General features: G+C 41.3%; 1 protein-coding gene across 1 annotated transcript in view; it reads right to left on the bottom strand.

Moving 5' to 3' along the window:
* Positions 1–22334, bottom strand: part of LOC132417218 (zinc finger protein 606) — a 52662-nt gene extending 30328 nt beyond the window's left edge. Inside the window, 1 exon segment of the mRNA XM_069540218.1 lies at positions 20654–22334. The gene's annotated coding sequence lies outside the window, so the exon portion shown is untranslated.
* Positions 22335–24521: the final 2187 nt, after the last annotated feature.

The raw sequence follows: 24521 nt of genomic DNA, 5'->3' as shown, positions 1-24521 counted from the left end.
AAAAGCATATGCTCTGGTTGGTATATTTACCATGCTCATTCAACTTACACAATTTTTCCAGGACTTTTCCACATGGATTGCCTTTACAAGATTTCTTTTCTACCAAGATTTCCTGATGATTCTGAAAAACAAAATTATGCTGTAAACTGTGAACCCCTGAGTCAGTTTATTAAAATGTTCTTTGATAAGAAATCTCTGTGAAGAAACAAAGTCAGAATAGAAGCTGCATTTCCCCACAACTTCAGCATTTTACCAATCCCCATCCGGGGTCACTAGTTGCCCTTGTTCATATTCCACTGGCCCCACACTAACACTGTACATCTTCTGCTTTTCGGATTCATCCTCAGATTTCCAGTCATCTGCTATGGTAGAACACCAGGAATCACCCATTGTGTATCTTTCCAGGTTCATGCTGCTGGGTAATCTGTCACCAGAAATGGCCTCTGTTGATGGTGACTCTTGGCTTTTAGGTCTGCTTCCATGCTGGAAGGAAATGAAAAACAGATGCTTGGAAAAAAAAACTCCTAGAGTGAGAATGATGAGATAAAAGCAACAAGATGTGCACAATACAAGTAGATGTTTTTAAATATCAACTAAGGGAACAGATGGAACTTTGAGAAGAGAAGCCACAAAATGTACACACAGAACAAGAGGAATCCACAGGAAGACTGATCAGCTAAAAAAGTCATCAGCAAAACAGGGGGAGAAGACATATTAGGGGAAACATCATGGAATAAGCAGACATCGCCAACATAAAATATTCTGAACAGCCACCCCTCTTTAATCCTTAGATATCTCCAAATTCTGATCCATCTCCCTAGTTAGGTCCATTCCTCCTGTAACTGACATCATATTAACCTTCCTAACAAACAAGTTTCACAATGTCAAGAGGATACCTCTTGATCCTCCCAAGCACTCAGAATCAGGGTCAAACTACCACAGCTCTCCTTGTTCCATTTTCTGCTGGATTTCTTTAGTTCTCCCTGTAAGTGACCATTTCCCCCATTAACACACAATTCCTGTCTGTTTGAGGCCTGTCTGTTTTGATTCCCAAGGTCTCAGGTGACAGCAACCCTTCCCTTTCTTCTCATCATTCAGGTCACAACTCCCAGGTAAACTCCTCTAAGAGACCCTCTCTGACCTCCCCTCCTACATGGGTTACTCCTCATTTTCCAGCTCACTGTCCTGTTTTATCTGCTGCTCAGCACTGGTTAGTGCTATTTAACATCACCTTGTTCGTTTGGTCCTTTATTGTCTGCTCTTCCCCAGACACCAGCACAGCACTGGTAGCTCTGTGGGTGCCTGGGACATGTCTGTGAGGTGGACAGAGGGTACACAATTGTGCTCCTGCCAGGCGGAGAGGCCTTACATTCCTGTCCACAGGGAGGAGGCTATGGAATTGTCTGTGAGGAGGGCTTTGCAAAGTCAAGCAGAGCAAAGGAGGGGACCCAGAAACCTGCAGTGGGTTTCTCCATGAGTCCTTAGCTGGACCCTAACTGCAAATGTATTGGAAAAGGCTCTCAAAGACCTGGCAAAGAACAGCTGCTAGGTTTCTGAGCAGAGGTTTCAGGAGTTACACAGTGTTGGGAGGCATTAGAGTTCTGACCCAGCTTGGGCAAAAGAACATCAGTAAGCACCCAAGGCATTCAGCTGAAACCCTAGAAAGCTACATCCCAGAAGGAAAGACCATGCCCAAGAATAAGGGCTACACCCAAGGATTAAGCAAAATCAAAGTAACTCTACCTTAATCAATCCTAAACCAAGCCTCATCAGGATTAAGGTGATTTGTAATTATTTAACCGCCTACCAAAACAAAATTCACACTCTTTAGTAGAAGATAACAATCTATATTCCCTACAAGGTATCATCCACAGTGTCCAGTACACAAAAAAATGACTAGAATCAGGAAATGTAAGAATCAGGAAAATGTGACACATAATCAAGAAAAAAAAAGTCAACAAAAACAGATATCCCAAACATCAGAAGTAGCAGGAAAAGATTTTAAAATTATTATAAACATGATAAATAATTTCATGGAAAAAAAAGAAGAAAAGAACCCAAAAAAATTCTACAACTAAATAAAAATATAATATCTGACGTAAACCATGAATGCACTTAACTGCAGTCTGGACACAGTAGAAGAAAGGATTGTGAATTAAGGCAGTAGGTGGAAACTTTATGATGATACAAAGGAAGTGAAAAGAATGTAAAAACAGAGCATCTGACACAGGATTAACGTGTAACGTGTAATGTTAAAGCAGAGAGACAGAAAGCAGCAGAAGGCATATTTGAAGAGATGTGGGAGAGTTTTCCTAGATTGATTAAAGGCACCATCCTATAGATCCTACAAGCTCAGCAAACTCCAAACAGAATCATTTCAAAGAAGACCTCACCTAAAACATCACAATCTGTTGAAAACCAAATAAAAAGTAAAAATCTTAAAAGTAATCAGAAGAAAACAACAGATTATATTCATGGAACAACAAGAAGGAAAACAGCTGACTTCCCACAAGAAACAATGGAAACAAGGAAACAAAAGACAAACACCTTATTTTTTTTTTTTTTTTTTTTTTTTTTTTTTTGCGGTACGAGGGCCTCTCACTGTTGTGGCCTCTCCCGTTGTGGAGCACAGGCTCCGGACGCTCAGGCTCAGTGGCCATGGCTCACGGGCCTAGCCGCTCCGTGACATGTGGGATCTTCCCGGACCAGGGCACAAACCTGTGTCCCCTGCATCGGCAGGCAGACTCTCAACCACTGCGCCACCAGGGAAGCCCCAAGACAAACATCTTTTTTTTTTTTCCCCACATCTTTATTGGAGTATAATTGCTTTACAATGGTGTGTTAGTTTCTGCTTTACAACAAAATGAATCAGTTATATATATACATATGTTCCCATATCTCTTCCCTCTTGCGTCTCCCTCCCTCCCACCCTCCAGATCCCACCCCTCCAGGCGATCACAAAGCACCGAGCTGATCTCACTGTGCTATGCGGCTGCTTCCCACTAGCTATCTACCTTACGTTTAAAGCTGAAAGAAAAAACCTAAAATTTTATATCCAAGAAAAAAATCCTTCCAAAATGAAGGCTTAATAAAGACATTTTTAGGCACGCATGCACATACACACACACACACACATAAAGTGGAGAGAATTTTTCATCATCTGAGCATATCACAAGAAATACTACAGCATGTTTTGTTGTTGTTTTTACATAGAGTAGTTTATTCCCTATCACTCTACAGTCATAAGAAATGATATAACAATAAAACTGAAAGGTAACTAACATAATACTGATGATGAAACTCAATAACAAAGCAGGTACCTGAAACTGAACATCGTTTAACAAAATGGAGGAAAAGCCACGAGCTGATGTTGTCTTTTAACTCTTGACCCTCTATCTTTTCACTACTGCATTCAGCCAACATTCCTTACTAGTACTGGCTTCTATCAGCTGCCTGCATAACCTGGGTTTTAGAAGATTACATGTCTAAATAGAAGCCTCTCCCCTTCCACCATTATCCTTCATAACAGCAGGAGTATAGGTATGTGCATTTATTTCCTGGCAAATGTTCTATCCCTAAGGTCTGATATTTGTAACATTAGCATTTAAATTTTATTATTATCTTTCAAAAACTAGTCTTCTGTTTGTTAAATCAATTATCATCGATGTTAATTTTTTATCTACAGGTAATTTCTGTTGCTAATACTCTATGGTGATAGTAAAGCAACCTCAAAACTCTAGCATAAGGTTACCCTCTGAGAGTTAATCTAGTAAAATTAACAAATAATGACTGAGACTCATCATCTGTATAAATAAGCAAAATGTCAATTATTGTAAATGTCTGCCTCAATCTCAACCAGGGTAACGGCAGTCTGATCTTGGGGAGAAATTACTGATACATGATGTTAAGTAAGAAAGCTAGAACCGAATCAGTACAAGAAAGATCATAATAATAGAAGTAACTTGGATGGTGGTATTTACAAAGCACTGAAATCTGGCATGTTACATCTGTTAGATATATAACCTGATATATAACAAATATTTACTGAGTTAAGTAATCTGAACTGAGAATAAAGAAGCCAGATATGGTGATAATGTAGTCCTTACCCTAATAGATGTTTACTGTTCAAGGGCAACAACCTGCAGAGAAAATCTTATGATTCTGACGTTTGACATCATAGTTTTTAGCATGTCATTACACACTTCAATGTATGATAAATACAGCTAGTAACGTCATTCTAAATGACAGTCTCTGGGGGGAAACTACACATGAAAACCAGATTTCCATTTTACCCCCTCCCCACTTAATTTCCATTTTTTTAATGTAACTTTTTTGTTGAGCCCGTATTAAACACTTACCAAAACAGAATCAAAAAAGTGAAAGGTCACAGGCAGTGTGGGTTTAAACTTTAAAGCACCAAACCCAGAGACACAGGAACTGAACCATCAGTTCTAATCTCATTAATTTGTTTCCTGTAGATGCTCTCTGCTCCCTTAAAAACAGTTCATGAACTGCACCTCCCTCCCAGAGAGAAGTGAGACACATGTGGGAGCCTCATCCAGGCTGGAATGACAGAAGAAGCAGCCAAGACTTTAGAATGATGACAGACTCATCTGAAGTCTCCTCCAGGTACAGTAAGTTTTTTAGCCTGAAAGGAAACCATCAAAGACAGAAGCCTGGGTCTGCAGAAAGGAATGAAGAGCAACCCCAAAACTAATTAACTAGGAAAAAAATATTGTACAAAATTACTTTTAAATTTCTTTAAAATGCTGGTGACCGTACAAAGCAAGAATAACAACAATGCATAGGTCTTCCCTGGTGGCACAGTGGTTGAGAGTCCTCCTGCCGATGCAGGGGACACGGTCCGGGAAGATCCCATATGCCGCGGAGTGGCTGCACCCGTGAGCCATGGCCGCTGAGCCTGCGCGTCCGGAGCCTGTGCTCCGCAACGGGAGAGGCCACAACAGTGAGAGGCCCGCGTACCGCAAAAAAAAAAGAAAAAAAAATGCATAATGGACTTATATAATATGTAAAAAGTGATATATACGACAACAGGGAAAACTGCAATTATACTAATATATAAGTTCTTACATTAAGTGGCATAATATTAATTCCAGGTAGATTATTATAAAATAAAATTTGTATTGTTAACCTTAGAGCAAATAAAACATAAGATTATACAATATTACAAAGACATAAAGCTAAGAAGAAATAAAAGGAGATGAAATGGAATAAATACCCAATTAATCCAAAAGAAGGCAGAATGGAAAAACAAAGGTACAAAGACCAGACGAGACAAACAGAATAACAAGGTGACAGACATAAACCCAAACATATCAGTATATAATAAATACAAATTTACTGAACAAATTAAGAAATAAGACTGCCAAAATGGATTACAAACAAAACCCAATTAAATGCTGTTTACAAGAGACTCACTTTAACATTTCAACAGGTGAGTTGAAAGTAAAAATGAAGAAAAAGACATGTGGGACTTCCCTAGTGGTCCAGTGGCTAAGGCTCTGCGCTCCCAATGCAGGGGGTCTGGGTTCGATCCCTGGTCAGGGAACTAGATCCCACATGCAATCTTCGCATGTAGCACTGAAGATCCTGTGTGCGGCAACTAAGGCCCGGCGCAGCCAAATAAATAAATATTAAAAAAAAAAAAGTGTATGTTCAATAGGAAGACTGAACAATCTGCCATGTCATTAAGCCCAGTAACATAGCTTCAAAATACATGAAGCAAAAATTGATAAAAAATATTCAGAGATACAAACTACTATGTATAAAATAGATAAGCAACAGGATATATTGCACAGCACAGGGAAATGGTCATTGTTTTGTAATAATTTTAAATGGAATATAATCTATAATACTGAATCACTATTTTGTACACCTGAAACTAATATAACATTGTAAGTTAACTATACTTCAATAAAAAAATAAAGTTACGCTAGCTTCATAAAAACTTTAAGTTTTCATCACAAGAAATAAAAAATTATAGCTCTGTGGTGATAGATTTTTAACTAAACTTATTGTGGTATTTCAAAATATATACATATATCAAGTCATAATGTTGTACAGCTTAATGTAATACAATTTTACATGTCAATTATATCTCAATAAAACTAGAAAAAGAAAAAAGAATTGATTTAAAAAAATAAAGAAATCCAGTAATGGTTGGAGATTTTAACACTCTTCTGTCAGTAGCTGACAGAACAAGCAAACAAGAAAATCCATGAGAATAAAGTGTGCAACACAACTAAGCAACTCGACTTAATTGACATTTATCACGCACTATGCCTAACAAGAGCAGAATACACATTCACTAAAATAGATCATATGCTGTCTCATAAAGACATTTCTCAATAAATTTAAAAGGACTGGATACATACAGATATGTTATTTGACCACAATGGAATTAATCTGGCCATCAATAATAAAAATCTCCTCATATTTAGAAATTAAACAGTGTATTTTACAAATCAAAGAAGAAATCGGTTTCATATATTCAAAGAACTGACCGCTAATGAAAATATAACATATGAAAATGTGCAGGATGCAGTTAAAATAGGCTTAAGGGAAAATGTGTAGCTATAAATGCAAGCATCAGAAAGGAAGGATTAAAATTAATGACCCAGAGACTTCCTGGGTCCAGTGGTAAAGAATCCGCCTTGCAATGCAAGGGACACGGGTTCGATCCTCAGTCAGGGAACTAAGATCCCACATGCCACAAGGCTGCTAAGCCCACATGCTCCAACTACTGAGCTCACGCGTCTCAACTAGAGCCCACATGCCGCCAACTACAGAGCCCTGGAACATGTGCGCCACAACTAGAGAAGAGAAAACCCTCACGCCACAACTAGAGAGAAGCCCGAGTACCACAACGAAGAGCCCGGGCCACAAGGAAAGATCCCGCCTGCCTCAACAAAGATCCCGCGTGCCACAAATAAGACCCTATGCAGCCAAAAATAGATAAATAATAAATAAATCTTAAAAAAAAAATTAATGACCTAAGCTTCTACCTCAAGAAGCCAGGGAAAAGGAAAGCAAATTAAACCAAGAAAAGGAACAAAATAGTCAAGTGGGGAAACCAAAAGAACAAAGGTAAAAACAATACCATCATGACAATACATGCATGTAGAGTATTTGATAAAATATAATGCCCACTCATGATAAAAACTCAGCAAACTAGGAATAGAGTGTCCTCAATCCGATTGCCCTCAATCAAATAAAGGGCATCAGATCACATTTAATGGTGAAATATTGAGTGCTATTTCTTGGTATCATGAGCAAGGCAAGTATGTCCATTCTCACTTTTATTCAAGATTGTACTGGATAATCTAAAGCGACAGATATCATATAACAATGGCTGTCACCTCTGGGGGTACTAACTGGAGAGGGACATAAAGGAAATATATCGGGAGATGAAAATATTCTATGTGTGGATTAGAGTATGGGTTACATAAATATACAGTTCTAAAACTTTACTGGACTGTACTCTTAAGGACAGCATGTCTCACTGTTAAGTACTAGAGATCCTAGTCAGTATAGTTAACATTAAATAAGGAAAACATAAAGGCTGGAAAGGAAGAAGTAAAGCAATTTTTTTTGTTTGTATATGACATGACTGTGTAAGAAATCCAAGGAAACTAACAAATTTCTAGAACATGTAAGTGATTTTAGCAAGTTCACAGTGATGAAATAAAATTTATATTTCAAGGCAGGACAAGAAAAAATTAAACATAAAATTATCTGTGTTTGTTTGGGCCTTCTCCCTCCCTCCCTAATGTGCAGCGTGAATCTGCATTACACATTAACCAGAGCTCCTCAAAGATGGGAGTGCCTGCTTGACGGTAAAGATCAATTTTTTTCCCTTTCTTCTGACTCTAGAAACGTAACTTCTTAAAAGAACAGCATTCTTGGGACTTCCCTGGCGGTCCAGTGGTTAAGACTCCACACTTCAAATGCAGGAGGCGCAGGTTCGAACTCTGGTTGGGGAACTAGGGTCTCACATGTCGCGCAGCGCGGCAAAGAAAAAAAAAGAACAGCATTCTTTCCCAACTCTGTAGGGGTCATAGTGACTTGCTGCTCGCTTTGTACGTGCTTACCTGGACTACCTTTGGAGAACTTTATATAAAATATAAGCATTTTGATGTACTGCCCTCCTACTCTCAATAGGAGGACTCCCACCACTATCAGGATTCATGCCTAAATGAATGATTATTCAAGAAATAACAAAAAACAATACTATTATCCTACCCACACTCATAACTACCACAGCACTGCTCAACCTGTACTTCTACATACAACTCACGTACTCCACAGCACTGACCTTATTCCCCTCTACAAACAACATGAAGATAAAATGACAATTTAACTCTACAAAACAAATAATCCTTTTACCAACCATAATCGCAGTATCCACAATACTTCTACCTCTCACACCAATACTGTCAATCCTAGAGTAGGAATTTAGGTTAAACCAGACCAGGAGCCTTCAAAGCCCTAAGCAAGTACAATTTACTTAATTCCTGCCTAATAAGGATTGTAAGACTGTATCTTACATCAATTGAATGCAAATCAAACACTTTAATTAAGCTAAATCCTCACTAGATGGGAGGGATACATCTCCCATGAACTTTTAGTTAACAGCTAAATACCCTAATCAACTGGCTTCAATCTACTTCTCCAGCCACGAGAAAAAAAAGGTGGGAGAAATCCCGGCAGGGTTGAAGCTGCTTCCTTTAATTTGCAATTCAAAATGATCAATTCACCACGGGACTTAGCAAAAAGAGGACTTAACCTCTGTCTTTAGATTTACAGTCTAATGCCTGCTCGGCCATTTCACCTATATTCATAAATTGCTGATTATTCTCAACCAACCACAAAGACATTTGTACTTTATACTTACTATCTGACTCTTGATCCGGAATGGTGGGCACTGGCCTAAGCTTATTAATTCGCACTGAACTAGGCCAACCCAGAACACTGTTCGGAGATGACCAAATTTACAACGTGGTAGTAACGGCCCACGCATTTGTAATAATTTTCTTTACAGTTATACCCATTATAATTGGCAGGTTTGGAAACTGGCTAGTACCCCTAATAATTGGGGCGACCAATATGGTTTTTCCCCGTATAAACAATATGAGTTTCTGATTACTCCCTCCTTCTTTCCTATTGTTACTAGCATCATTAATAGTTGAAGCCGGTGCGGGTACAGGTTGAATTGTATATCCACCCTTAGCTGGAAACTTAGCATACGCAGGAGCTTCAGTTGACCTTACTATTTTTTCTCTACATTTAGCTGGTGTATTCTCAACTCTTGGGGCTGTTAATTTTTTTTGTTTGTTTTTTGCAGTACGCGGGCCTCTCACCGCTGCAGCCTCTCCCGTTGCGGAGCACAGGCTCCAGACACGCAGGCCCAGTGGCCATGGCCCACGGGCCCAGCCACTCCACGGCATGTGGGATCTTCCCGGACTGGGGCACGAACCCGTGTCCCCTGCATCGGCAGGCGGACTCTCAACCACGGCGCCACCAGGGAAGCCCGGGGCTATTAATTTTATCACTACTATCATCAACATAAAACCATCCGCTATAACCCAGTACCAAACACCACTATTCATATGCTCAGTACTAATCACAGCAGTATTGCTTCTACTATCCTTACCTGTCCTAGCAGCCAGAATCACCATGCTATTAACTGATCGAAACCTGAACACAACTTTCTCCGATCCTGCGGGAAGAGGAGACCCAACCTTATATCAACATCTGTTTTGATTCTTTGGACACCCTGAAGTATACATTTTAATCCCACCTGGATTTGGAATGATCTCACACATTGTAACCTATTACTCAGGTAAAAAAGAACCTCTCGGGTATATGAGTATGGTATGAGCTATAATATCAATCGGGTTCTTAGGGTTTATCATATGGGCCCATCAAATATTCACAGTAGGTATAGACGTTGATTCGCGAGCACACTTTACATCAGCCACTATAATTACTGCTATTCCTACAGGGGTAAAAGTATTTAGCTGACTGGCAACACTCCATGGAGGCAATATTAAATGGTGCCCGGACATGAGGTGAGCCTTAGGTTTCATCTTCCTTTTCACAGTCGGCGGACTAACAGGTACTGTCCTAGATAATTCATCATTAGACATTGTCCTTCATGATACCTACTATGTAGTCACACACTTTCCCTATGTGCTCTCAATGGGAGCTGTTTCTGCTATCATAGGAGGATTTGTACACTGATTTCCACTACTCTCAGGATATACACTCAACATGAGCAAAAATTCACTTCGTGATCATATTCGTGGGTGTCAACATAACCTTCTTCCCACAACATTTTCTAGGCTTATCTGGCATGCCTCGATGGTACTCCGACTATCCAGACGCCTATACAACATGAAATACTATTTCATCAATAGGCTTATTCATCTCACTAACAGCGGTCATACTGATAGTCTTCATTATCTGAGAAGTATTCACATCCAAAGGAGAAGTATTAACAGTAGAACTTACAAATTAGAGTGGTTAAATGGATGTCCTCCACCATACCATACATTTGAATAGCCAACTTACGTTAATCTAAAGTAGCCAAGAAAGGAAGGAATCGAACCCTCTTTTATTGGTTTCAGGCCAACATCATAGCCGCTATGTCTTTCTTCATGAACGAGGTATTAGTAAAATTTTACATAACTTTGTCGAAGTTAAGTCACAAGTGAAAATCTTGTATACTCTATGGCACATCCCTTCCAACTAGGTTTTCAAGATGTAACATCACGCATGATAGAAGAACTGCTACATTTTCAAGACCACACACTGATAACTGTTTTTCCTAATTAGCTCCTTAGTTCTCTATATTATTACGCTATAATACTTACAACTAAGTAAGTATTCTATATAATACTTATATTACTTATAAGTATAATACTTATATTACTTATAAGTAATACTTATATTACTTGTAAGTATTCTATATAATACTTATATTACTTATAAGTATAATACTTATATTACTTATAAGTAATACTTATATTACTTGTAAGTATTCTATATAATACTTATATTACTTATAAGTATAATAGTTATATTATATTCTATATAATACATCTATATAATACTTACAACTAAGCTAACACATACTAGCACAACAGATGCACAAGAAGTAGAAGCTATCTGGACTATCCTACCGGCTATTATCTTAATCTTAATTGCCTTGCCATCATTACGAATCCTTTATATAATAGATGAAATCAACAATCCATCTCTTACTGTAAAACCTATAGGCCACCAATGATACTGAAGCTATGAATATACAGACCACGAAGACCTAAATTTTGATTCCTATATAATCCCAACACTAGACCTAAAACCAGGAGAGCTACGACTGCTAGAAGTAGATAACTGAGTAGTAAACCTATAGAGATAACAATCCAAATACTAATCTCCTTCGAAGACGTATTACACTCATGCGGTACCCTCCTTAGGCCTAAAGACAGACGCAATGCCAGGGCACCTAAACCAAACAACCCTAATATCAACACGACCAGGCTTGTATTACGGACAGTGTTCAGAGATCTGTGGGTCAAACCATAGCTTCATGCCAACTGTCCTTGAGCTAGTGCCCCTAAAATACTTTGAAAAATGATCCACGTCTATGCTATAAACTCATTAAGAAGCTATGTTAACCTTTTAAATTAAAGACTGAAAGCTAAAGTTCTCCTTGATAGCATGACACAACTAGATATATCAACATGATTTACTACTATTTCATCTATATTTCTAATATTATTTATTATATTTCAACTAAAAATCTCAAAACACATCTACTACCCCAACCCAAAATCAGCACTCACTAAAGTGCAAAAACAACCTGCCCCTTGAGAAACAGTATGAACGAAAATCTATTTGCCCCTTTCGTAACCCCAATAATAGGCCTCCCTGTAGTCGTTCTAATCATTATATTCCCAAGTATTTTATTTCCAACATCAAAAGGACTAATTAATAATTGCATAATTTCCCTTCAACAATGACTAATTCAACTCACATCAAAACAAATAATAGGTATCCATAATCATAAAGGACAAATCTGATCACTAATACTAATACCACTCATTCTAGTTATTGGCTCAACCAATCTCCTTGGACTATTACCCCACTAATTTACCCCCACCACACAGCTCTCAATGAATGTGGGAATGGCCATCCCCCTATGAGCCAGTGCCATCATTACAGGTTTCCTTAATAAAACACAAGCATCCCTAGCCCACTTCTTATCACAAGGCACACCCACCCTCCTTATCCCTATGCTAGAAATTATCAAAACTATCAGCCTATTATTCATCCAACCAGTAGCACTGGCTGTATGACTAACAGCCAATATTACAGCAGGCCACTTACTAATACATCTAATCGAAGAGACAACCCTAGTGCTAATAAGCACCAGCACATTCACGGCTCTCATTACATTTATCATTCTTGCCCTACTCCCCATCCTCAAATTCGCTGTTGCTATAATTCAAGCTTATGTATTCACCCTCTTAGTAAGCTTATACCTGCATAGCAACACATAGTGACCCACCAAACCCACACGTGTCACATAGTAAATCCTAGTCCTTGACCTCTCACAGGAGCTCTTTCAGCACTTCTCATAACATGATTCCACTTCAACTCAATAGTTCTACTAATACTGGGCCTACTAACTAATATTCTAACAATATATCAATGATGACGAGACGTCATTCGAGAAAGCACTTTCCAAGGCCACCACACACCAACCGTCCAAAAGGGACTGTGAGACGGAATAATCTTATTTATCGTATCAGAAGTCCTATTTTTTACCAGCTTTTTTTGAGCCTTCTACCACTCAAGCCCCGCCCCTACCCCCTGAATTAGGCAGGTGCTGGCTACCCCTTATGCATTCACCCCTTAAACCCCCTAGAAGTACCACTCCTCAACACTTCTGTGCTATTGGCCTCTGGCGTATCCATTACCTGAGCCCATCACAGCCTTATAGAAGGAAATCGTAAGCACATACTTCAAGCCCTTCTTATTACAATCGCCCTCGGTGTTTATTTTACACTCCTACAAGCATCAGAGTATTACGAAGCCCCATTTACGATCTCAGATGGAGTCTACAGATCAACTTTCTTCATAGCCACAGGATTCAACGGACTACATGTAATTATTGGGTCTACTTTCCTTATTGTTTGTTTCCTATGCCAATTAAAATTCCACTTCACATCCAACCACCACTGCGGCTTCGAAGCTGCTGATTGATACTGACGTTCTGTAGACGTTGTGTGACTCTTTATGTATCTGTCTATTGATGAGACTCATAGTCCTTTTAGCATTAATTAGTACAACTGACTTCCAATCAGCTAGTTTCGGTACACCCCAATAAAGAACAATAAACCTAATACTGACCCTATTAACAAACACAACACTAGCCTCATTACTCGTACTTATCGCCTTCTGACTTCCTCAACTAAATACACAGAAAAAACAAGCCCCTAGGAATGCAGATTTGACCCTATAGGATCCGCCCGCCTACCCTTTTCCATAAAATTTTTCCTAGTAGCGATCACCTTCCTCCTTTTCGACCTAGACAACCTAAAAACAATACTTACCATAGCCCTGCTTTTAATCTCATTATTAGCAGTTAGCCTGGCCTATGAATGAACTCAAAGGTGATTGGAACGAGCTGAATATGGTATTTAGATTAAAATAAAACAAGTGATTTCGACTCATTAGATTATGGTTAAACTCATAATTACCAAGTGTCCTTAGTACATATAAATATTATCATAGCTTTCACTATGTCCCTCATAGGGTCACTGTCCCACCTAATAGTCTCACTACTATGCCCAGAGAGCATGATACTGTCACTATTTATCCTAGCAGCCCTGACAACCTTAAACTCACATTTCACCTTAGCCAGCATAATACCAATCACCTTACTGGTATTCGCGGCCTGCGAAGCAGCCCTCGTATTAGCCTTATCGGTAATGGTATCAAACAAATATGGAACCGATTACATACAAAACCTCAATCTTCTCCAATGCTAAAATTTATCAGCCCCACAATCATACTAATACCCCTAACTTGGCTATCAAAATGTAGTATAGGGCTTCCCTGGTGGCGCAGTGGTTGAGAGTCCGCCTGCCGATGCAGGGGACACGGGTTCGTGCCCCGGTCCGGGAAGATCCCACATGCCGCGGAGCGGCTGGGCCCGTGAGCCATGGCCGCTGAGCCTGCGCGTCCGGAGCCTGTGCTCCGCAATGGGAGAGGCTACAACAGGGAGAGGCCCGCGTACGGGGGGTGGGGGTGGGGGTAGTATAATCTGAATTAACTCCACAACCCGCAGTCTACTAATTAGTCTCACAAGCCTACTTCTTAACCAATTCAACGACAATAGCCTCAACATCTCATTAACATTCTTCTCTGACTCCCTCTCCCCACCATTACTAATCCCAACAATATGACTCCTTCCCCTAATACTAATAGCCAGCCAATCTTACCTACTCAAAGAGCCACTAATCCAAAAGAAGCTATACATCACAATACTAATCATGTTACTAATACCAATCATTCCTAATCACAACATTCACCGCCACAGAACTATTTTCCATTATATTTGAAGCCACACTAGTTCCTACCCTCATTATCATTACCTGTTGATGTAACCAAACAGAGCAACTTAACACCGGACTCTATTTTTTATTCTACACACTAGTTGGGTCACTCCCATTACTAGTGGCACTAACATATATACAAAACATCATAGGCTCTCTAAATTTCCTAGTACATCAATATTGAGCTCAACCACTATTCAACTCCTGATCCAACGTCTTTATATGATTGGCCTGCATGATAGCCTTTATAGTAAAAATACCCCTCTACGGCCTCCACCTTTGACTACCCAAATCACACGTAGAAGCTCCTATCGAAGGCTCTATAGTCCTTGCAGCCATACTACTAAAACTCAGGGGCTATGGCATACCACGGATCACATCAATACTCAACCCCCTAACAGAGTTCAGAGCATACCCTTTCCTTATGCTTTCCTTATGGGGAATTATCATAACCAGTTCTATTTGTCTATGTCAAACAGACCTAAAATCACTCATCGCCTACTCCTCAGTCAGCCACATGGCACTTGTTATCGCAGCTATCCTCATTCAAGCCCCTTGAAGCTACATAGGGGCTACCGCCCTAATAATTGCCCACAGCCTCACATCGTCTATATTATTTTGCCTAGCAAACTCAAATTATGAACGAATCCTAGCCGAACTATAATCCTAGCCCGAGGCCTACAAATTATCCTCCCACTAATAATCACTTGATGATTACTAGCAAGCCTAACAAACCTGGCCCTACCCCCTACTATTAATCTAATTGGAGAACTGTTCGTAGTTATATCAACTTTCTCATGATCAAACCTCACTATTATCCTAATAGGAACCAATATTGTAATTACAACCCTATACTCTATGTATATACTAATCACAACACAACGCGGCAAATGTACACACGACATCAGTAATATTACACCCTCCTTCACATGAGAAAACGCCCTTATAGCTCTCCATATCCTGCCACTTCTACTCCTGTCACTAAATCCTAAAATCATCTTGGGCCCCCTATACTGTAAATATAGTTTAAAAAAACACTAGATTGTGAATCTAGCAACAGAAGACTAAAACTTCTTATTTACCGAGAAAGTACTGCAAGAACTGCTAATTCATGCCCCCATGACTAATAGTATGGCTTTTCCAAACTTTTAAAGGATGGTAGTTATCCATTGGTCTTAGGAACCAAAAAACTGGTGCAACTCCAAATAAAAGTAATAAACCTGTTCTCTTCTTTTGCCCTAATCACATTACTAGTACTAATTATTCCAATCATGATAACTAGTACAAACTCCTACAAAAGTGATAAATACCCATCATATGTAAAATAATACCGTCTCATGTGCTTTCATTACCCGTCTAATCCCAACAATAATATTCCTTCATACAGGCCAAGAAATAATCACTTCAAACTGACACTGAATCACTGTCCAAACCCTTAAATTGACACTCAGCTTCAAATAGATTATTTCTCAACTATGTTTGTACCAGTGGCATTGTCTACCACATGATGCATCACAGAGTTCTCAATATGATACATACATTCAGATCCTTATGTCAACCAATTCTTCAAATACCTACTCTTCTTCCTCATTACTATACTAATCCTTGTTACAGCCAACAACCTCTTCCAACTTTTTATTGGGTGAGAGAGGGTAGGAATCATATCTTTCCTACTCATCGTGTGATGATATGGAAGAACAGACGCAAACACAGCTGCTCTCCAAGCAATCTTACATAACCACATCAGAGATATCGGATTCATTATATCAACAGCATGATTTCTGTCCAACTCAAAGGCATGAGACCTACAACAAAATTTTATACTCGACCTAAATTCTCTAAACCTCCCCCTCACAGGACTCGTACTAGCCGCAGCCGGAAAATCAGCCCAATTTGGACTTCACCCTTGACTCCCTTCAGCAATAGATGGTCCTACCCCAGTATCAGCCCTACTCCACTCAAGCACAATGGCCATAGCAGGAATTTTCCTACTTATCCGATTTTACCCTTTAACAGAAAACAACAAACTCATTCAAACAATAACATTATGCCTAAGAGCTCTTACCACCCTACTCACAGCTATATGCGCTCTCGCCCAAAACGACATTAAAAAAAATTATCACTTTCTCTACCTCAAGCCAATTAGGTCTGATGATGGTAACAATCGGTATCAACCAACCCCGTCGAGCATTCTTACATATTCGCACACATGCTTTTTTTAAAGCCATACTATTCATGTGCTCTGGATCCATTATCCACAACCTAAACAACGAGCAAGACATTCGAAAAATAGGAGGCCTATTCAAAACCCTGCCCTTCATTGCAGCAGCCCTTATCACTGGGTGCCTGGCACTGACAGGAATGCCTTTTCTCACTGGTTTTTACTCTAAAGACCTAATCATCGAAACCACCACCACGTCTTATACCAACGCCTGAGCCCTATTAATAACTCTAATCGCTACCTCCCTCACAGCCAGCTATAGCACTCGCATCATCTTCTTCACGCTACTGGGACAACCCGCTACTCTACCTCAGCTCCTATCAATGAAAACAATCCCCTCCTAGTTAATTCTATCAAACACCTACTAACCGGAAGTATCTTTGCTGGATTCATCATCTCCAACAACATTCCCCTAATAACCACACCTTTGCACTTAAAACTAACTGCCCTCGTAGTAACAGCTCGGGTTTTGTACTAGCATTCGAAAACAACCTTAACGCACAAAACTCAAAATATACTTATACTCAAACTCCTTTAAATTGTCTACTCTCCTAGGATATTTCCCTACCATCATACACGGCCTACCTCCCCATCTAAACCTATTAATGAGCCAAAAATTAGCAACCTCCCTCCTAGACTTAATCTGACTAGAAACTATCTTACCAAAGACTATAGCCTTCATTCAACTAAAATCCTCCACACTAATCTCAAACCAAAAAGACCTTATTAAACTATACTTTCTATCATTTCTCATCACCGTCACCCTTAGTATACTCTTATTTAATTACCCCGAGTAATCTCCATAATAAGCACAACACCAATAAATAATGACCAACCAGTAACAATCACCAACCAAGTACCACAACTATATAATCCACAATCCCCACAGCCTCCTCACTAAGACACCTAGAGTCACCAGTATCAGAAATAACCTAATCCCCCAACCCATTAAACTTAAACACAATTTCCACATCCTCATCCTTCAAAATACAAAACACCAGTAAAAACTCTACTGTTAACCCTAAAAGAAACGCCCCCAATAAAACCTTATTAGAAACCCAAACCTCAGGATATTGTTCAGCGGCTATAGCCGTTGTATAACCAAACACAACTAATATGGGGAATATTAGTATGTAATGTAATCATTGATATTACATAATACATATTATTGATCGAACATAGTACATTAAGTTAAATCAGTTTAAATCAACATGCTTGGAATCCCGTCCATTAGACCACGAGCTTAATCACCAGGCTGCGTGAAACCATCAACCCGCTCGGCAGGCGTCCCTCTTCTCGCGCCGGGCCCATAACTTGTGGGGGTTTCTACTGAACTTTATCCGACACCTGGTTCTTACTTCAGGGCCATCTCACCTAAAATCGCCCACTCTTTCCCCTTAAGTAAGACATCTCGATGGGTTAATGACTAATCAGCCCATGCTCACATATAACTGCGATTTCATATATTTGGTATTTTCTGTTTTGGGGGGGGTGCGAAGTGCTTAGACTCAGCTATGACCTTAAAAGGTCTTAACACAGTCAAGCAAATTGTAGCTGGACCTGGATGTATTTATTAATTGGCAAGAGCAACCTGTGTTGTACAATCACTTAATGGTCACAGGACATAGCACTTTACTATTCCCCACCCCGGCTTAAAATATTTATCCATCACAATAAATCAACCTCAACCCCCTCCCTATCATACCAATGAGCTACTTAGATATTCACCACCCATATAGACAGACATCCCCCTAGATTCGCCAGCCATCTTATCAAAAATTTAATACTAAGTCTGACATAAGCCACATAATACAACCATACAAACACCAGCTATGTGCAACAAGTTAATGTAGCTCAAATATTTCCTAAAGCAAGACACTGAAAATGTCTAGATGGGCTCACTAGCCCCGTAAACATAACGGTTTGGGCCCAGCCTTTCTATTAGTTTTTCATAGAATTACACATGCAAGTATCCGCACTCCGGTGAGAATACCCTCTAAATCACTAAGATTAAAAGGAGCAGGTATCAAGCATGCTACACCAGCAGCTCACAACACCTTGCTTAACCACACCCCCATGGGAGACAGCAGGGATAAAAATTAAGCCGTAAATGGAAGTTTGACTAAGCCATATTAATCTGGTTTGGTAAATTTCGTGCCAGCCACCGCGGTCATATGATTGACCCAAATTAATAGAACTACGGCGTAAAGCGTGTTAAAGAACCATACAATATAAAGTTAAACCTTAATTAAGCTGTAAAAAACCATAATTAAAATAAAAATAAACTACTAAAGTGACTTTAACATATTCTGATCACACGATAGCTAAGACCCAAACTGGGATTAGATATCCCACTACGCTTAGCCCTAAACCCAAATAATCATAAGAACTAGACTATTCGCCAGAGTACTACTGGCAACAGCTTAAAACTCAAAGGACTTGCTGGTGCTTCACACCTCTCTAGAGGAGCCTGTTCTATAATCGATAAACCCCGATAAACCTCACCAACCCTTGCTACTCCAGTCTATATGCCTCCATCTTCAGCAATCCCTAAAAAGGAGCAAAAGTAAGCACAATTATAACACCTAAGAACGTTAGGTCAAGGTGTAACCTATGGGGTGGGAAGAAATAGGCTACATTTTCTACACCAATAACACCCTTTACCCACACGAAAGTTTTTATGAAACCTAAAAACTAAAGGAGGATTTAGTAGTAAATTAAGAATAGAGCGCTTAATTGAATAAGGCCATGAAGCATGCACACACCGCCAGTCACACTCCTCAAGTGCCATGACAAAGCCACAATTCATTAACACATGCATGGCCGCTGAGCCTGCGCGTCCGTAGCCTGTGCTCCGCAAGGGGAGAGGCCCCAACGAGGCCCACGTACCGCAAAAAAAAAAAAAAAAAAAGAATCTGCCTGCCAACGCAGGGGACACGGGTTCGAGCCCTGGTCCGGGAAGATCCCACATGCTGCAGAGCAACTAAGCCCGTGCACCACAGCTACTGAGCCCACACACCACAACTACTGAGACAGTGCTCTAGAGCTCGCGAGCCACAACTACTGAGCCCAAGTGCCACAACTACTGAAGCCCGCGTGCCTAGAGCCTGTGCTCCACAACGAGAAGCCACCACAGTGAGAAGCCCGCACATCGCAACGAAGAGTAGCCCCCGCTCACTGCAACTACAGAATGCCCACGTGCAGCAACAAAGACCCAACACAGCCAAAAATAAATAAATAAATAAATAAATAAATAATTTTTTTTAAATGGAAAAGGTAACAAAAGAAATTTGTGAGGTAATGTAAATGTCCTCAAGCTCAATTTGAATGATTACATATAGGTACACGTTTGTCAAAATTTTTCAATTGTACACTTAAAATTTGTGTATTTAACAAAGCACTGTTAGCAAAAATACATACAAAAAGGCCCACTGTCTTCAAAGTAACAATAATAAGACGGAGAGTTGACTTCTCAACAGAAACCATGGAATACAGAAAACAATAGCATGGTGTCTTTAAAGGGCTGAAAAAAAAAAAAAGAACTGCCAACTTAAAATTCTCTGCTTAAAGTATCTTTCCAAAATGAAGATGAAATAAAGACATTTTCAGGCAAACACAAAGTGGGGAAATTCTGTCACTCTAAAAGAAATGATAAAGGGAGCTCTTCAGACAAAAGGAAAATGATCCTAGGAGGAATTATGGAAATACCAAAGAGAGCGAAGAGTATACGAAAGGGTAGATATGAAGGAAAATATAAACATTGACTGTAAAGATCCTTTCTCACCTGGGCAGGAATCTTGGGAGAGTCCTCTGTCCATTATCCATGGCTCTACTCCGAGTTCTAGCTGGGCCACGATAGCTGGTTTGGAGATCCAAGACACTGTCCAAGTGAGAGATCAGGCCTTGAGGGCTTGGAAGAAGAGAAACCCTTCTAGGGTTCACTGACCTCACACTCCCAGCCAGGTCACACCCACTCTGCCAAGACCCCAGGCAGATGCAAGTCAACACAAGGCACAGCCTCACCCACAGTGACCAAGTGCCTAAAGGTCTCCAGCATCATGTTGTGGTACAGGGTCTTCTGGCCAGGGCCCAGCAGCCCCTACTCCTCCTGGGTGAAGTCCACAGCCACATCATCGAAGGTTAACTGCCCTTGAAATGTCACCGTCGTGTCTGCTTAGCTAAGACCCTGATCTCTGCAAAGCTCCCACAAGGGCTGGGAGCAGCATACATGAGAACGTGAGGATGGACTCAGGCGTACAGAGAGATGTCCTGAGAAGGTTCTGGCTTCGGAGGGATACTCAAGGTTCCCCGGGGGATCTGGGGGCCTCCATCAGCCATTTCAGAGGAGAGCCCCCATAATACTGAAATGTTTACCCCCTAAGAATCTCACGCATTTCTTGATAAACTAAGGATCCTCCACGAGATCAAAATGTACAGTCATCCTTCACGATTCCTCTTCCTTTTTATATATCAGGCATAAAAAGATGATGTTATTAACTGCTGATAATAATGTTAACATTTGCCAAGAGTTCTCCAGGCTGAGCGCAATGCTAAGTCAGCACTTTCGCTAACGGAAATTCACTTAACCCTGGAAACAGTCTGAGAAAGTAGTTGCCACTTCCTGGAGTCTGTTTTGTTGTCCTTTCAAAGGAGGAGCCTGAGCTGAGAGAAGTGCACAAGTTTTGGAACACAGGTTACGTGGGCTTCATAAGAATTAACAGAGACATGCTCCCTCTTTTAGACAAATCATTCCAGATGATGGAAATACCAGAATCGTTTGTTCATTAAACGGGTGGTAGCTGAAGCCATTCGGGTCAGGAAGTTTCTTGCTGGGGGGCTTTGTGACTAGATCTTCACTGGCTCTAGGGCTTTATTGATACACTTAAGGACTGCAGGACAAGGCAGTTTTCTGCCTCTTCTGTTCATCCCTCCTCGGCCAGAACGACGGGCTGAGGGTCCGAAGTCGGGGGAGTTATGCCCCCTAGCCTGGGGTCCAGGCCTAGCCCATCAGGAGGGAGAGGAGAGGCCACTCACCGGGAGGCAGGCAGCCAAGAGCCCCGTGGCCGTCATCTCTTCCGACTCCGAGCTCTCGACCGAGTCAGAGCTGGGAAAGGCGAGTAACAAACCTCGACGGCGGTCAGGTCCGACCCGCAACGCCCACCCCGGAGTCTCTGCACACAGGGAGGGGCCAGGGCCACGGTTCTCGGGTCCCGTCAGCTCCCGACACCGTCCGCCCCAGGCCCCGGCCGGCCGGACCCCGCAGCTCTCCCGACGGTTACTCCGTCCCCAGACCGCGGACTCCGGAGACCTCGGCCCAGAGCGCCCTCCGGGGAAACTACCAAGACCAGGAGACCCGCGGCGCGGCTTGCCGACCAACACATGTGCGCCGCTGCCGGAGCCCTGTTCCTGAGCGCACAGAGAGTCAGACTACATTTACCAGAAGACCCTGTGGCGCGACCTACCGACCAACGCGAGAGAGCGACAGGGGAGCCCGGGACGTTGAGACGCCGCTGCGCTGGAGCTTCTGGGAGTTGTATTCCTGCAGCCGACTCTGGATCAGGGCGTCCAGAGAGTCAGACTACATTTCCCAGAAGGCGTGGCGGCGCGGGGGAACCGCCCAATGGGTTTGCGGGGCCGGGCCTAGGCTGGGAATAGGGCCTTCGGGAATCAAAGTCCTGGCTCCCGGGCCAGGTCTAGGACTCACTGAGACCACTTTATCTCACTGTAACACACAGAAGCGACTATTGGGCGGGCATCCAGAGGGTCCGGGGAGTCTGAAGATGAGCGTTCTGGGCGTTCAGGGCGTCCTAGGAACTCATAATCACCTTGTCCGCCAGGCGCCGCGCGGGCACCTAGAGCGTCCTACTACATCTCCCAGGGGGCTTCGCGGTGCAGTGGGCGGGTCCAGTCTGCGACCTCTTGGCGCGAGGCATTCTGGAAGTTGTAGTCCATTGTCTCCAGGCCTCGTGAGGCCTCTGAGGACAGCCTGCCCTTCACCCCAGGTGTGGAAGATGCTATCTTCACAAATATACCTTCCTGGAGATGAAGTAAAAATAAATGTCACCTTACTTGTTTATTTGGTTTGTTGTTATTGGTTTTTTATATATATATAAATTTATTTATTTATTTGGCTGCATTGGGTCTTCGTTACTGTGTGTGGGCTTTCTCTAGTTGTGGAGAGCAGGAGCTACTCTTTGTTGCAGTGCGCAGGCTTCTCATTGCATTGGCTTCTCTTGTGGAGCACGGGCTCTAGGCACATGGGCTTCAGTAGCTGTGGCACGTGGGCTCAGGAGTTGTGGCTCAAGGGCTTAGTTGCTCTGCGGCATGTGGGATCTTCCCAGACCAGGGCTTGAACTAGTGTCCCCTGCATTGGCGGGTGCATTCTTAACCACTGTGCCACCAGGGAAGCCCTGTGTTTTTTAAATAAGAGACAAAAATGTATTCATTTATTTTAACAAAGACATTTAAATATTATATCCTGTGCCTGGGTGTTTTTGTTTATTAGGTGGGTAATGAAGGCAAGCATCAGTCGTAGGTTGTTGGATAGTTCTTTCATAAAATGTCATTTTTCGGCTACATCACTCCACAGCCACAGTGGACTTGCCATGTAAGAAGAGGAGATTGGGACACAGACATGCACAGAGGGACGACCATGTGAGGACACAGGGAGAGGGTGGTCATCTGCAAGCCAAGGAGAGAGACCTCAGAAGGAATCAATGCTGTCGACATTTTGATCTTGAATGTCCAGCCGTCAGAACTGAGAAAATTAACGTCTGTTCTTTAAGCCACATTGTCTGTGGTATTTTGTTATGGCAGCCCTTGCCGACTAGGACAGCAACTCTCACCCATTCTGCCACCCCTTCCTTTGGAGATTAAATTGCTGTTCTGACCACAATGAGATAGCATCACACCCCACAAGTCAAAAGACCCAACAACCCAAAGGCTGTTGAGGATGGGTACGTTGGGAGGCATGATGTTACCCCCTAAAGCCACACACATCCTTTACACACTTTAAAGTGTCAAAAATAAGCACACTCATTAACATGACCCAAATCTATGTTACCCTACAATGCGTAGAAATATGAAGTCAAGGTAGAAATACAAAATCTAGGGAATTCCCTGGTGTCCAGTGGTTAGAACTCCACGCTTTCACTGCAGGGGGCCCAGGTTTGATCCCTGTTCAGGGAACTAAGATCCTGCAAACAGCATGGTGCGGCAAGAAAGAAAAAAGAAAAAAAAACACCAAATCTATTCTTTGTGGCCAGACTTTCAGTATTCTGACTTACTTAGAAATTGTTCCAGTATCCAAAGATCGTTAAATAATTAAGAAATTAGCATGAGTCCAATCTCTTAATGTTAAGTTAGGTTCTTGGAAATTATCCTTCAGTTGATACCACATGGATCATAATTACTATTGATATAAAAATGTGTCAGAATGATAATTCAACTTAGTTGAACATGTTTTTTGTTTGTTTTGGCCGCACTGTGCTGCAGCATGTTGAACTTCCCTGACCAGGGATGGAACCCGTGCCCCTGGCAGTGGAAGCTCAGAGCCTTAACCACTAGACTACCAAGGAAGTCCCAGGTTACATTTTTTAAAAATCTTAAACATTATGTGAAACTAATAGTCATATATCTGATTAGATTCTAAA

Source organism: Delphinus delphis, chromosome 20 (assembly GCF_949987515.2).
Source record: "Delphinus delphis chromosome 20, mDelDel1.2, whole genome shotgun sequence".
Lineage (NCBI taxonomy): Eukaryota > Metazoa > Chordata > Mammalia > Artiodactyla > Delphinidae > Delphinus > Delphinus delphis.
This window is presented reverse-complemented; position numbering and strand designations above follow the sequence as displayed.